Source organism: Protopterus annectens, chromosome 13.part0, assembly GCF_019279795.1.
Source record: "Protopterus annectens isolate FY-2018-M chromosome 13.part0, PAN1.0, whole genome shotgun sequence".
NCBI classification, from domain to species: domain Eukaryota; kingdom Metazoa; phylum Chordata; order Ceratodontiformes; family Protopteridae; genus Protopterus; species Protopterus annectens.
Genome location: NC_056747.1, coordinates 814,866,946 through 814,880,931, shown reverse-complemented (window position 1 = coordinate 814,880,931; position 13,986 = coordinate 814,866,946). Strand labels below are relative to the sequence as shown.

Below are 13,986 nucleotides of genomic sequence, written 5' to 3'. Positions count from 1 at the left end.
GGGTCCTGCGTCAGTTGCTGTCTTCTCTTCCATGACGTCAGGTCGTCAGAGGTATAAAACATGCAGCCGACGCCATTTTCTTTAGATTTTCTTGCCCCCAAAAAGGTAGCAATATTATATATATATATATGTATAAATACATGCATCAATATAAACTTTACCTTCATCTACAAGCAAATACACCACATAGGTTGTAGAAGATAGTGAAGGAAGGATAAATTTCAGAATGACAGGGGGATGGCGGGAGGGTAACCTGGACTGCAACAGTGAATACACTCCAACATCTACATTTATGTTTAGTGTACACAACTGTACTATGTTCTTCGTGTTTCACTGTTGCAGTCATTACATTTGGGTAGAATCCCAAAGCTATGGTTGGGAGGCTGGAGCTAAACAGCATTAGGTGCAGCTATAAGGCCCTGCAGCACTGCAGTGGCAAAGCCTGCCCTGGACTTAAGAGTAGAGGCGCAAATGGTAATGCTTTGTGAAGGTGTGAACAGAACTCCAAGTAGCAGCCTCTAGAATGTCTTTGGTTGGTACACTGCTGAGAAAGGCTGCTGAAGTAGCTGCAGCTCTGGTGGAATGAGACCTAATGCCCTTGGGCACAGGTTTACCATGGTGTAAGTAGCAGAAACGGATGCAGTGGCTTATCCACTTTGAAACTGTCCGCTTTGAAATAGCCTTTCCTTCTGATCCTGCAGCATATGACACTAGCAATTCCTCAGTTTTTCTTAGAGCTTTAGTCCTGCTCAAGTAGAATCTTAGCTGTCTGTGAACGTCCAAGGAAAGCACTGGAAACCACCTTGGGCATAAAAGAAGGATTTGTCCTCAGACACCCTGTCTGGGTAAAATATGATAAAAGGCTCTACAGCCATGAGGGCCTGTAGCTCTGAGACTCTTGCTGAAGTAATTGCTAGTAGCAGAGCTGTCTTCCATAAGAACTTTATATCAGCTGTAGCAGCTGGTTCAAATGGAGGCAAGGTGAGTTTTTCCAACACATAACTGAGGTCCCCCATGCAGGTAATCGTGATCTTCTACAGGGCCTTACATTTTTGGCTCCTCTAAGATACTGCTTTAGTAAAGGATGAGAAAAGATTGGTGGCTCTGTGTTGTAATGAGCTGAAATGGCAGAGGCATGGATTTTGATTGATGAAAAAGATAGGCCTTTGTCAAGCATCTCAGTTAAGTATTGTAATATCTGAGGAATATTTGGTTCTGCTGTATCAGTTCCTTGTGCTCGATTCCAAGCACAGAATCTCTTCCATTTGTCAGCATAAGATTTTCTAGTACTAGGCCTTCTGGCTTCCAAAATGACATCCATCACAGCTTTACTGAGAGGTGTTGTTTGTATGATTACCTGATTAGCCATGCTGCCAGGTTTAGAGTCTGTAGTTGATTGTGCAGGATCTGTTTGTTTTGCTGGGACAGTAGTTGTGGTATTTGAGGCAAGGTCCAAGTTGGGTATTGAGACAAGTTCCATAGGATTGGGTACCAGTATTGACGGGGCCAGTCCGGGACAATTAATATCATCTTTGGCTTCTCGTGTCTGACTTTTAGGAGGACCTTGGGTAGAAGATGCAGAGGAGGAAAGGCGTAAACTGTTAGGTTTTTCCAACTGAAGGATAGGGCGTCCACTTTCCATGCTTGTCTGTGATAAGTACTTGTGCAGAATCTTTTCAGTTGATAGTTTTGAGGAGAGGCAAATAGATCTATGTCTGAGCTCCCCCATTTCTCTGTTATCATGCTGAAGACTTGTGGTTTTAGTTTCCACTCGTGAGGATCCATAAGGTTTCTGCTTAAATCTTCTGCCAGAGTGTTTTGTTTTCCTGGCAGGAATTGAGCTTGAAGATGTATTTGGTAGGTCAAAGCTGTGTCCCATAGTGCCATGGCTAGTCTGCAAAGGGGGTATGAGTGTGTGTCCCCTTGCTTGTTTATATACCACATGACTGTGGTGTTGTCCATCTTTATCAGTAGTTCTCCTGGATGAAGTCCTTGAAGGCTGTTAGGGCATTTTGAACAGCTAGCACCTCTTTCTGGTTGAGATGTAGATGCATTTGTTTTGGTGCCCATATGCCCTGTATGCATCTTCCTGCCATGTGGACCCCCCAGGCATAATCTGATGAGTCTGTTGTTAAGGTTTGGCTGGCAGGGGGTAGAGTGAAGGGCCGTCCCATGTTGTGGTGACAGGCCTTTGCCCACCATAGAAACTTCTGTTGCAGGCAGGGAATGAGAAGAATCATTGTTTCCAGACTGTGTGAATGTTGATTCCATAAACTTTCCTCATATGCAGTCTTGCATATGGAATTAGTAAGATGCAGGATGCCATGAAGCCCAGAGCCTGCATAATTTGTCTTGGAGAAGACTGGGTTTTTGTTGCTATCCGTTTGAAGTAAGTAGTCAGTTGCCTTTGTTTGTCTGGCGTAAGGTAAGCCATCTGGGCAGTTGTATTCAAGCTTGCACCCAGGAATGTTATCTTTTGAGAGGGTACCAGTTGTGATTTCATTTATAGTGTATCCTAGGCATCTTAGAAGCCTTTTCACAAATGCTAGGTGTCGAAGAAGAGTGTCCTTGTTCTCTGCTTGAATGTGATAGTCATCCAAGTAAGGATATATTTGTATACTTCTTTGCCTGCAAAATGCAATTACTGGTGCCAGGCACTTTGTAAAGACAATGGGTGCAGTAGATAAGCCAAAGGGCAGTGCAGAGAATTGGTAATGCATTAAGCCAGCCTTGAATTTGAGGTATCTTCTGCACGATAGTCTTATTGGGACATGCAGGCATGCCTATTTTAGGTCTAATGTCACCGTCCAAGCATTCTTGCCCAGCATGGGCAGAAGCTGCTGCAAAGTCAACATTTTGAATTTTGGAATGTCCAGGTATGTGTTCAGAATTGATAAATTCAATATTGGCCGCCAGGCCTTGTCCTTTCTGGGTACCATGAACAGTCTTGAGTAAAAACCTTGTCCTTTTTCCTGTTCTGGTACTGGTTGAAAGGACATTATCCATGGGGGATGTAACCTGTCTCTGTGCCTCTGCCCACTGATTTTTGGGCAGATCTGGCTAACCATTTGCCATTGGCAGAGTGTTGAAATGGAATCTGTATCCCTGTGATACTATGTTTAGTACCCACTTGTTGTGGGTTAACTGCCAATTTTGAGCAAAAAGTGTTAATTTCCCCCCAAGGGTGCTATCAAAAGATAAGTGCTTGGTGTAGGCAGAGGGAAGTCATATGGACTGTTTTCTGTAGGTTTGCGCTTTATCTTCCCCTGATTTGGAGGTAGATGCGCCCCATTGCTTTGACCTGAATGAATCTTGCGCCTGGTATCTGGAACCCTTTGGGCATCTGGATTTGCCCCTTTGAGCTCTGTCTGACACAGGAAAGGACCAATTTTTTGTAGGCCAGTGTCTACTGAATCTTGGTGGCTGCACTTGTAAAAAGTCTTTTACAGTTTGCATAGACTTAGCTTTGTCTTCCATTTTCTTTAAAACCTCTTCTGCCTTAATACCAAACAAAGAATCATGCTGTAAAGGTGCATCTAGCAATTTAGCTTTAACATGATCAGGCAAATTTTGTTCCTTTAACCAGGCATGCCTCCTAATCACAGATCCAGTAACCGCGGCCCTGCAGGAGGCCTCTAAGGAATCAAAACCACATTGCAAAGTATGCTTTCCAACTTGTTCAGCTGCATGCAATAATTCGTGCAATTCTTTATTTTCTGCACATTCTGAAATCAACATCATTTTCTGTTTCAGCAATCCCATAACATGTTCTTGGTACTTAAGCATGTGAAATTGACAGTTTAAGGCCCTGACTGCCAAGGTTGCAGATGTACAAACTTTTTTTCCCCATCTGTCTAGTGCCCTTGAATCTCTGTCAGAAGGGGTAGGGTTTTTTGCTGTTGAGGCCTTAACTCCCTTTGGACCCTGTGAAATAGTTTCAGGGTAAGCAGCAGGGTTTCTAAATAAAAATGTATGTGAGTCAGGGACCCTGTAATATCCGTCAGGCTTACTGGGAGCCGGAGTTGACTCCGAAAACACATCATCCACGATGTCTAAAACAGGGGGAATGGCTAAAGCCTTGTGCTGAGGGAGAAGGAAATCCCCGAGCCTCTTTTTTGATTCCGAGAAGTCTTGACTCGCCCAGGGAAAATGCGCTCTCAAAGTATGCAAGGTTTCTCCAAATGAATATTCCTCTGGAGGAGATGCGGATGGAATAGACTCCAGCATCCGAATCCTCATAGGGAGGAATAGATCACTCCTGATCAGAAGAGGAATCAGAAGAAACAGAAACCTGATCTGAAGATTCAAAATCATAGTCTTGCCTAGGCCTCTTATCTGGAGGGGGATGGGTACCCCTGATCAAGGTATTAAGGTCTTCAGCCATTTTGATCATGTGTTTTTTAGGCATCGAGGCCTGTGCATGTGGCTCAGGCGTAGTTTTTTTTAGCTTTAGAAGTTGTCTTTGCCTTTGGTTTTGCAGCAGTCGTCGGTTTGAGATATAAATGTTGAGGCCTGAATACACCCTCAAAAGCCAGTGCCTGCTCAGTGGCTCTGGACCCATCCGAGGGAGACACATCCATCGGTCCAATAACTTGAGTATCTAGCGGCATGTCGGACTCCACATGGGTGTCGGTAGAGGCATGCGACTCAAAGGTGGCGGGTATCAGGGGCTGCGAAAGCCCCTCACTGGGCATCAGCGAACTGGCGACTGGCTTAGGAGAAGCTTTGTCGTCGGTTTTGGATCTCGACTGCCTTTTTCTGTCCTTTTCTTTGCATTTTTTATGTACTCCAGTAGTCGGATTGCTATCAGACGACATTTCTGGGTAGTTAAATCAGTTTCCAAAATATTTTGATGCAAAAATACACAGACGCTTAATAGTGCATTGGTTAAATCTAGCACAAAACAGACAGCCAGGCACATTGTGATCTGGGCCTAGGTAAGGAATACAGTATAAATGGAAATCCTTATGAGGTATTTGCTTCCCACAAGTAATACAATTAACTTTTTCTGACATTGGTAAAAAGCAAGAAAAGTTTCCCCAACAGGGTACTTAACTTTAGTGAAGACTTCGGTTCTGAAACTCAAACTCGAATTTCAGTAGTCGTCCGACCGACACTTGCGAAATGCTTCTGCTTCGGGCACCGCGAGGCAAGAAAGACTAAAGAAAATGGCGTTGGCTGCATGTTTTATACCCCTGACGACCTGACGTCATGGAAGAGAAGACAGCAACCGATGCAGGACCCAAGACTTTGGAATTCAGGCCGACTGTGGGCAACCTGCCAGCAGATTACCCAAATGTAATGAGTGCAACAGTGAAACACTAAGAACATCTTTGTGTTGCATATTGATTCAGATGTCTCAGATCCAGAATGGGCTTGATGTCCCCTGCTTTCTTTGGTACTAAAAAGAACCTTGAGTAGACTCCAGATTCCAGTTAGTCTTTGGGGATCGGATGGATGAGACTTCTGTCTAGCAGCCTGGAGATCGCTGTTGCTGCAATTTTCTACTGACCGAGTGGAATGCCAGGAAGTTTCATAGTTTGGTGGGAGGAAGGGAAAATGGTATAGAATAGCCTCAGAAAATTATGCTTAACAGTCAGGAATCTGTAGTTATGTTTTACCAGGCTTGTGTGTGCACACACCACTGTCGACTGCCTCCAAAGTATGTCAGCTGAACAACTGTTCAGGGGAGATGAAAGGGTTTTTCGGTAAAAGGAAAGTACAGTTTTGTACCTACCATAAATGTAGATGTCCGAGAGGTATGCATCTGCAGTCCTAACATATGGGTTGTCCTGCCTCAGGCAGCCCTTCGGTCGGCCGGATTCCAAAGTCTGGGTCTGGCCTCGGCTGATGTCGCACTTCACCCGACGTCATAGCTGCTGTGAATTGGGTATAAAGGCATCAGCCGACGCCATTTTCCTCAGTGTTTCTTGCCCCAGATGCCAGGTGCCCTCTAGGAAGGCTAAATTTGGATAAATGCAAATGTTTCCAAACAGTAGAGAGCAAACAAATATAAACATGTATATACATATATACAAACAAATACACCATAATAGATTCCCCCAGCTAGCTACAAGATGGGCAAATACCCTAGGAGTACCACAGAGGGGAAGGAGGGTGGGTAATCCTGACTGCAGTTGCATACTTCTCGGACATCTACATTTATGGTAGGTACAAAACTGTACTATGTCCTTCAAGGATGCATCTGCAGTCCTAACATATGGGTAGAATACCATAGCCAAACTGGGGGAGGAGGCACTAAGATGATTATGGTGTAGTTAAGATCCCTTGCAAAACAGCAGTTGCAAAACCTGCTCGGGATCTGGAGTATAAAGGTAGATTGTAATGCTTGGCAAATGTATGCACGGAGCTCCAAGTAGCAGCTTCTAAAATGTCTTTGGTAGCCACTCCTCGTAAGAAAGCTGTAGTAGTGGCTGTAGCCCTTGTGGAATGAGGTCTGATGTTTTCTGGATTTGTCTTTCCATGAAAGGAGTAACAAAATCTAATGCAATTTCCTATCCATTTTGAGATTGTCTGTTTTGAAATTGCTTTTCCTTCCATTCCTGTTGCATATGCTACCAGAAGCTGGTCAGTTTTTCTATTGTTCTTGGTTCTGTCCAGATAGTAGCGCAATTGTCTGTGCACATCCAAGGTATGTAGTAGTCTTTCTCCCCTGTTCTGTGGGTTGGGGAAGAATGTTGGTAGGTGGATTGCTTGGTTCAATGATACCCTGGAGACCACCTTTGGCATAAAAGTGGGGTTAGTTCTCAAGGACACTCTATCCTGATGGAAGATAAGGAAGGGCTGTACTGCCATTAATGCCTGTAATTCAGAAACCCTTCTTGCTGAAGTGATTGCAAGTAGGAAAGCAGTTTTCCAAGATAAGAACTGTAATTCTGCTGATGCTGCTGGTTCGAAAGGGGGAAGTGTTAACTTTTCCAACACAAAGTTAAGGTCCCATGTAGGCAAAGGTGGCTTCCTTGGAGGCTTTACATTTTTAATTCCTCTCAGAAACTGCCTGAGTAGAGGATGAGAGAAGACTGGAGGATCCATGTTGTATTCTGCTGAAATTGCTGATGCATGAATCTTAATGGAGGAGTAAGACAGGCCATTGTGGAAAAGCTCTGCTAAATATTCCAGGATGTTAGCTATGTTTGCTAATGAAACACTTTCTCCTTTTGCTGCACTCCAAATGAGGTATCTTTTCCATTTGGCTGAATAAGTCTTCCTTGTGGAGGGTCTGCGAGCCTCCAGGATAATGTCTTTAACCCTCTGAGATAAATCTGGGTTATTTTGTTTTATGTAATAATCCAAGCAGCTAGCTGTACTGTTTTCAAGTTTGGATGTAGGATCTTGAAGTTGTTCTGTGTTAGCAGCAAAGGAACTAGAGGTAGAGGCCATGCGTGTGCCCGAGACACACTCCTCAGTAGTGGGTACCAATGCTGCCTCGGCCAGTCTGGAGCTATCAGGATGATCCTTGGGTGATCTTCTTTGATCTTCAGTAGCACTTTGTGCATCAAAGGAAGAGGTGGGAATGCATATGCTGTCAGGTTTTCCCAACTGAAGGATAGGGAGTCCACCTTCCAAGCAAGTGGGTGGTATGTCCTTGTGCAGAATTTCCTCAATTGGTGGTTGTGTGGGGATGCGAACAAGTCTATTTCTGGTAGTCCCCATTTCTTTGATATGGATTTGAAGATGTCTGGATGCAGCATCCATTCGTGGGCATCCGTGGTAGTTCTGCTTAAGGTGTCTGCTAGTATATTTTCTTTTCCTTGCACAAATATGGCCTGGAGCTGAATGTTGAGGTTCAGGGCCACATTCCACAAGTCCATTGCCATCCGGCATAGAGGATATGAGTGTGTGCCTCCCTGTTTGTTGATATACCACATGACTGTGGTGTTGTCCGTCCTTATCAGCAAATGACCCTGTTGAAGAAACGGTCTGAATGTCTGGATTGCCTGTTTTACTGCCAGCATCTCTTTTTGATTTATGTGTAGGTTCAGCTGGTCTTGTGTCCATAGGCCTTGTATACACTTGTCCACCATGTGTGCCCCCCAGCCTAGGTCTGAGGCGTCCGTGGTGATAGTCTGGCTTGGGCGAGGTTTGTGGAAAGGCAGTCCTCTGTTCAACTGACAGGCCTGAGCCCACCACAGAAATTCTTGCTTCAGGCATGGGATTATTGGAATCTGGGCTTCTAGACTGTGTTTGTGTTGAGACCATATATTCCTTAGGTAGCATTGCAACTTTCTCATATGCAGCCTGGCATGTGGAATCAATATGCAGGATGCCATGTAACCCAGGGCTTGCAGGACTTTCCTTGCTGTAAGCTGGTACTGCGTTGTTAATGCCATGAAATAGAGTGGTGGTAGTTTTTGCTTTTCTGCTGTGAGAAATGCCATCTGATTTGAAGTGTCCAGTTCTGCACCCAAGAATGTTATCCTTTGGGATGGTACCAGTCTTGACTTTTTCATGTTGACTGTGTATCCCAGGGCTTGTAGTAGTTGTATAACCTTTTGCAAATCTTCTGTTAATTTGGTCTTGTTGTCCGCTTGCATTAGGCAGTCATCCAGGTATGGATAAATCTGAATTCCCTGAAGCCTGCAATGAGCAATTACTGATGCCAGGCATTTCGTGAATACTCTGGGCGCAGTAGATAAGCCAAAGGGCAATGCTGAGAATTGATAATGCTCTGATCCTGCAAGAAATCTGAGGGATCTTCTGCAATCTGGTTGTATAGGGACGTGCAGGTATGCCTCCTTGAGATCTAGAGTCACCAGCCAAGACTCCTTGCCCAGCATGGGAAGAAGCTGCTGTAGGGTCAGCATTTTGAATTTTGGAACAATGAGGTATGTGTTCAGAGCGGACAGGTCGAGAATAGGCCTCCATTGATTTTCTTTCCTTGGTACCAGGAAAAGTCTGGAGTAAAATCCTTGTCCTTGTTCCATAGGCGGTACCTTTTCTATAGCTCTCAACCTTAGTAAGTGGTTGATTTGTCCTACAGCGTTTGTTTTTTGGTTTGGTGGTAGGTTTGGCATTCCTCTCTTTTTTGGTAGAGTGTGGAAGTGAAACCTGTAGCCTTTGTCTATTGTCTGTAAAATCCATTTGTCTCCTGTAATGTAATGCCAGTTTATGGAAAATAAGGCTAGCTTTCCGCCTAAGGGTACTTTCCAGTTGTTCCCTGGTAGGCGGTATCAGAGTCAAGTCATTGTGTCTGTCCTGTGGAAGTGGTAGTAGCTGGATCTGTGGCAGTACTTCTCTGGTTGTTAGGCTGCCACTGACGTCCCCTGTAGGCACCTCTGGATTGACCTCTGCCTCTTGGGCGCCTATTTCTGCTTCTCTGTGCTCTGGAGGTGTCTGGAAAGGACCAATTCTTCGAAGGCCAATTTCTAGTAAACCTCGGAGGCTGGACCTGTAAGAAATCCTTGACTGTTTGGACAGATTTTGCTTTTTCTTCCACCTTTTTTAGCACTTGCTGTGCAGGGGAGCCAAACAAACTTTGTTTCTCCATGGGAGCATCTAGGAGCTTTGACTTTACATGGTCTGGTAAGGATTGCTCTTTTAACCATGCATGCCTTCTGATCACTGTTCCAGTCATAGCTGATCTAAAGGAAGCCTCCAGTGCATCATAGCCGCATTTTAAGGAATGATTACTGACCTGCTGAGTGTTATGTACCAAATCCTGAAGGGACTTACGGTCTATAGGTTCAGGAGAGGACAGTTTTTTATTTAGCTGATCTAACAAAAATTCCTGATACTGAATCATGTGGAATTGACAGTTTAAGGCCCTAGCTGAAAGAGTAGCAGAAGTATAAACGTTTTTACCCCATCTCTCTAAAGCTCTAGATTCTCTTTCAGAAGGGAGGGGGTTTTTGGCAGAGGCAGCTGCTACAGCTTTGGGGCCCTGTGAAATGGTTTCAGGATCTGCAATCGGAGCCTTATACAAGTGATAGTGAGTGTCCGGGACCCTATAATATCTGTCGGGTTTAGCAGGGGCCGGGGGAAGAGAGTCAGGGGCAGTACAGGCATCATTAAATGCATCATCCACAACTGTTAGTACTGGAGAAATGGCTAAAGGCCTATGCTGTGGTAAATGTAAAAAGGTCCTTAGCCTTTTCCTTGAATCTGAAAAATCCTGGCCCTGCCATTGAAATTGCTCTCTCATAGCATGTAATGTTTCCCCAAAAGAAAATTCCTCAGGAGGAGAGGCAGAAGGAATGGAGTCTTCTGCATCAGAATCCTCATATGGAGAATAAGGGCCTTCTGGAGGATTTGAGTTTTCTGAATCATCCGAGGAATAGTCTGTAGAAACTGGATCCGGGGGCTCTGCTCTAGGCCTCTTCTCAGGAGGGGGTTGAGAGGCCCTGTCTGGGTGAGGTTGGGATCCCCTGATCAAAGAAATGAGATCCTCAGCCAGGCTGAGCATTTGGGAACTAGAGGTAGGCCTGTGTGAGGGGGTTTTAGCAGGCAAGGCCTTAGAAGTTTTAGCTGCTTTAGCCCTAGAGAAAGCCTTGATAGACATAGATGCAGGTGGCCTAGCAGCTCCACGTGCAGGAGTAGATATGTCTAAAGGAATAGTATCTGATAAATCCTGGGTGCCTGCTACAGCAGGAGAAATTTCAGTAGCCGATTCAGCCATGCTGTGTGAGGCCTCGACTGTCGGAGGTATGCTTTCGGCCGAAGGAAGAACAGAGGACTCTGTTTCAGCCGAAACCGAGACACCCGCGGTTGGCTTAACCGTGGTTTCGGCCGAAACTGCAGGCCGCGAGTGTCGGTCCTTTTCCTTACGCTTTTTAGCTAAATGTGAAGTCGGAGTCTCCGACGGCATTTTGTAAGCAAAAGCGGGACCAAAAAACTCCTCTGCAAACTCCGACCGACGTCTAAGTGTCCATCGGTTGAAGGAAGCACAGGCTAGACAAGCTGATACGTCGTGGTCTGGGCCTAAGCAAGGAAGGCACTAAGAGTGGAAATCCTTATGAGGTATTTGTTTCCCACAAGTTAAACAATTATTTACTTTTTCTGACATCGGCTGAGGCAAGAGAGTGTCCCCAACGGGGTACTTAGCTTTTTAGAAGTCTTCGGTAGTAGAAATCTCTGGATCTGACCGACCGGCACTTGCGAACAGCTTCTGCTTCGGGCACCGCGCGGCAAGAAAGACTGGGGAAAATGGCGTCGGCTGATGCCTTTATACCCAATTCACAGCAGCTATGACGTCGGGTGAAGTGCGACATCAGCCGAGGCCAGACCCAGACTTTGGAATCCGGTCGACCGAAGGGCTGCCTGAGGCAAAACAACCCATATGTTAGGACTGCAGATGCATCCTTGAAGGACATCACCAAAGTCCTGGTTTTGAAGTCTGCCTATCAGGCGATATTCGTTACTGGAACCACCTCCTCTGCCATGAGGGGTCTGTCAACAGGAGTGTCCTGGTAAGAGCTCTGTGAATTTTCGGAATCGCACCTTTTTTCCAGCTGACTCCTAGCGTAAGACCTTTGAGGAGTGGAGAAGTTGAGCAGAGTCTATTAACATCCTGGCAACTCCTATTCAGTGTCTTTAGCTTCAGGTCTAAACAAGGTGAACCTGTCGAACGGGGTATTAACGAAACATGTCCTACAGCTTTCTGCAAAATTATCGGTGCCTGCTGCTCTGGCTGTGCCATCAGCTATATTAGAAAGTAGTCACACAGCCACATTAGAAGTAGACTGTAGGGTAGAAAGCTGGAATTCCACAGTCTTCTGGATGTCTGCAGACAGAGTAGAAAAGACAGACTTGGAAATCTCCTTGGTCAAGTTTCTCCTAAATCTGGTGACATGGGCTACGTAGTTCAGCACTTGAAGGGTGAAATTCACTTAAGCATATGTCTGTTTCCTTAAGAGGTCCATGGCCCTAGTTTCCCAGTTAGGTGGCTGGACCAAGGATTTTTTTTCAGATAGCTCCTTCTCTGTGGCTGCCACTACTAACACAGTCTAGCAGTGGACCTTTGCTCAAATGACTGGTCTACTGGTGCTAAGAATTTATCCACTTTCTTAGAGATAGGCTCCACCACGTCAGGGTCCTTCCACGTCCGTTGAACCATCAAATCAACAAGTGGATTAACTGGAGGTACCACCTAGGATGAAGATGAGCCTGCTACAAAGGCTTCCAGGAATACGGACTCATCGGGAGAAGGGTTATCAGTGGGCAATCAGACTCTCTGCTTCATCAATTCAAGCATTTCACCAAAGGTGACATCTTCTGAGGGGTGATATAGGAGATCCTTCACTTTCATCAAAGAATGGTGATGGACTCTGGAAAAGAGTCTTAATGCTTCTGCTTGCATATCTGATCTGCTTTTATGAACAGATTCCAGGGAAGGGTCAGAAGTTACTAAACCAGATTGACAGCTAATGTAGCAAGTAGCCTGTGAAGTCTGAGGAACAGACTCTCCCTGTCTAACAAGAAGGTAGGAAGCAGAAGCATACTAGCTGGGGTTCGGATGGAACCAAACTGGATGGAAGTACCTTATTCCTTTTAGCCTTGAAAGGAGCCATTCAGAAGCCTCGAAGGCACAGGACACTGGTGGCCCAGACAGACTGCTCCTGTCCCGAGAGGAAAGAAGCCTCGGAACAGAAAGCTCGACCCAGAGATTGATCTCACTGCCAAGCTTTAAAGAGCTGACAGAAAGAGATGGCTCAGACAACTTCAGTGTCAAACATTCCCCCAAAACTATGACACAGAAGCTTTGGCTCCAAGTCTCCTTCAGTCCCGAACTCTAAGTGGAAAGAGGAACAGAATCTTTTGGAGTAACCTGTACTACCAGCTCCAGCAAAGTTGCTCTGGCATAGATCGGATCCAAGATAGCTTGGTCCAAAGGATGTACCGGGCCTAGATAAGAAAAAAGTAGAAAGGGTAGATGACTCAGCACTTGGTACATTCCCAGAAGACAGTAGTAAGAGAACCCATAGCTGAATCTGCTTTCTGAGGGACTTCTTCATCCTGTCGATATCTGGCTTGGTCAGTTTTCTAGATGATCAGAAAGATGACACCACTGAAGACGGACTGCAGTACTTCCTTCTCCTGAAGGACTGAGGAGGAGATGGACGGACTTGAAAAAATGGTTTTGGATATCTAACAATCTTCACATCCGAACCAGACACGTGTCAGATCTGGTAATCTCTAGTGGGACTTGTCAGATTCCAACTTCCCTTTTCCTTTGGATTTCTCTCTATCCTTATCCATCTCTCTCTCTTTCTTCACTTCTTTGTCTTTTTCCGTTTCTTTCGGCTTGTCCTTATCTTTGTCATTCCCCGCAGAGGAGGAAGAAGTGGATGGTGTGGCAGACCCTGTCTGAGGGGGAAGAAGGTCCTTAATTAATTTTTTTCCTTCTGGTCTAAAGAGCCTTACAGCTAAAAATGGAGCAGGCCTGACGCTGAGTGCTGAGATAGGTGGCAACTAAGCAATAAGCACAGACAGTGTGGGTCCTGTGGAGGCAGCTTGTACCCACACATTGTACACTTTTTAAACTTTTGCCCAGTCAGCCACAACTCAAATAGTTGAGGCAAGAACTCTAGTAAAACTGTCTAACTATGAAAAACTTTTCTAAGGCAAGTACAGAACACACTATAAACCAAGAACCCAGCTAAAATAACCCTATGCTAAACACTAAGCTTAAACAAATCTATATGTATAAATTATCTAAGCACACTACAAAGAAGTCCTACTCAAACCAATTCTAGTTCTACAATTCTAAGACAGAAACGTTAAACTAATATGACTGGAGAGAACACTTCTCTCAGTAAAGGAGGATAACAATGAAGAAAAACAAAAACTGCTTAAAATGATACATATCTCAGGAGACCTTGAAAACGTAACTTAATACTTCAAGTGAAAAACGAGATCTGGGGTTCTGACAGTTTGGGTATTTATAAGCAGGGGAGGAGTCAGAGCTTTGGAACCAACAAAGCTTCAGAATCAGTGCCAAGCTTGGATCCAGTAAGATCCAAAAAAGTA

The 13,986-nt window shown here is 45.0% G+C and overlaps 1 protein-coding gene across 1 annotated transcript in view; it reads right to left on the bottom strand.

Annotated features, from left to right (window-relative positions):
* The window catches only part of MED13 (mediator complex subunit 13), a 3,555,174-nt gene that overhangs the window by 800,269 nt on the left and 2,740,919 nt on the right, over nt 1-13,986 (bottom strand). The window lies entirely within an intron of this gene.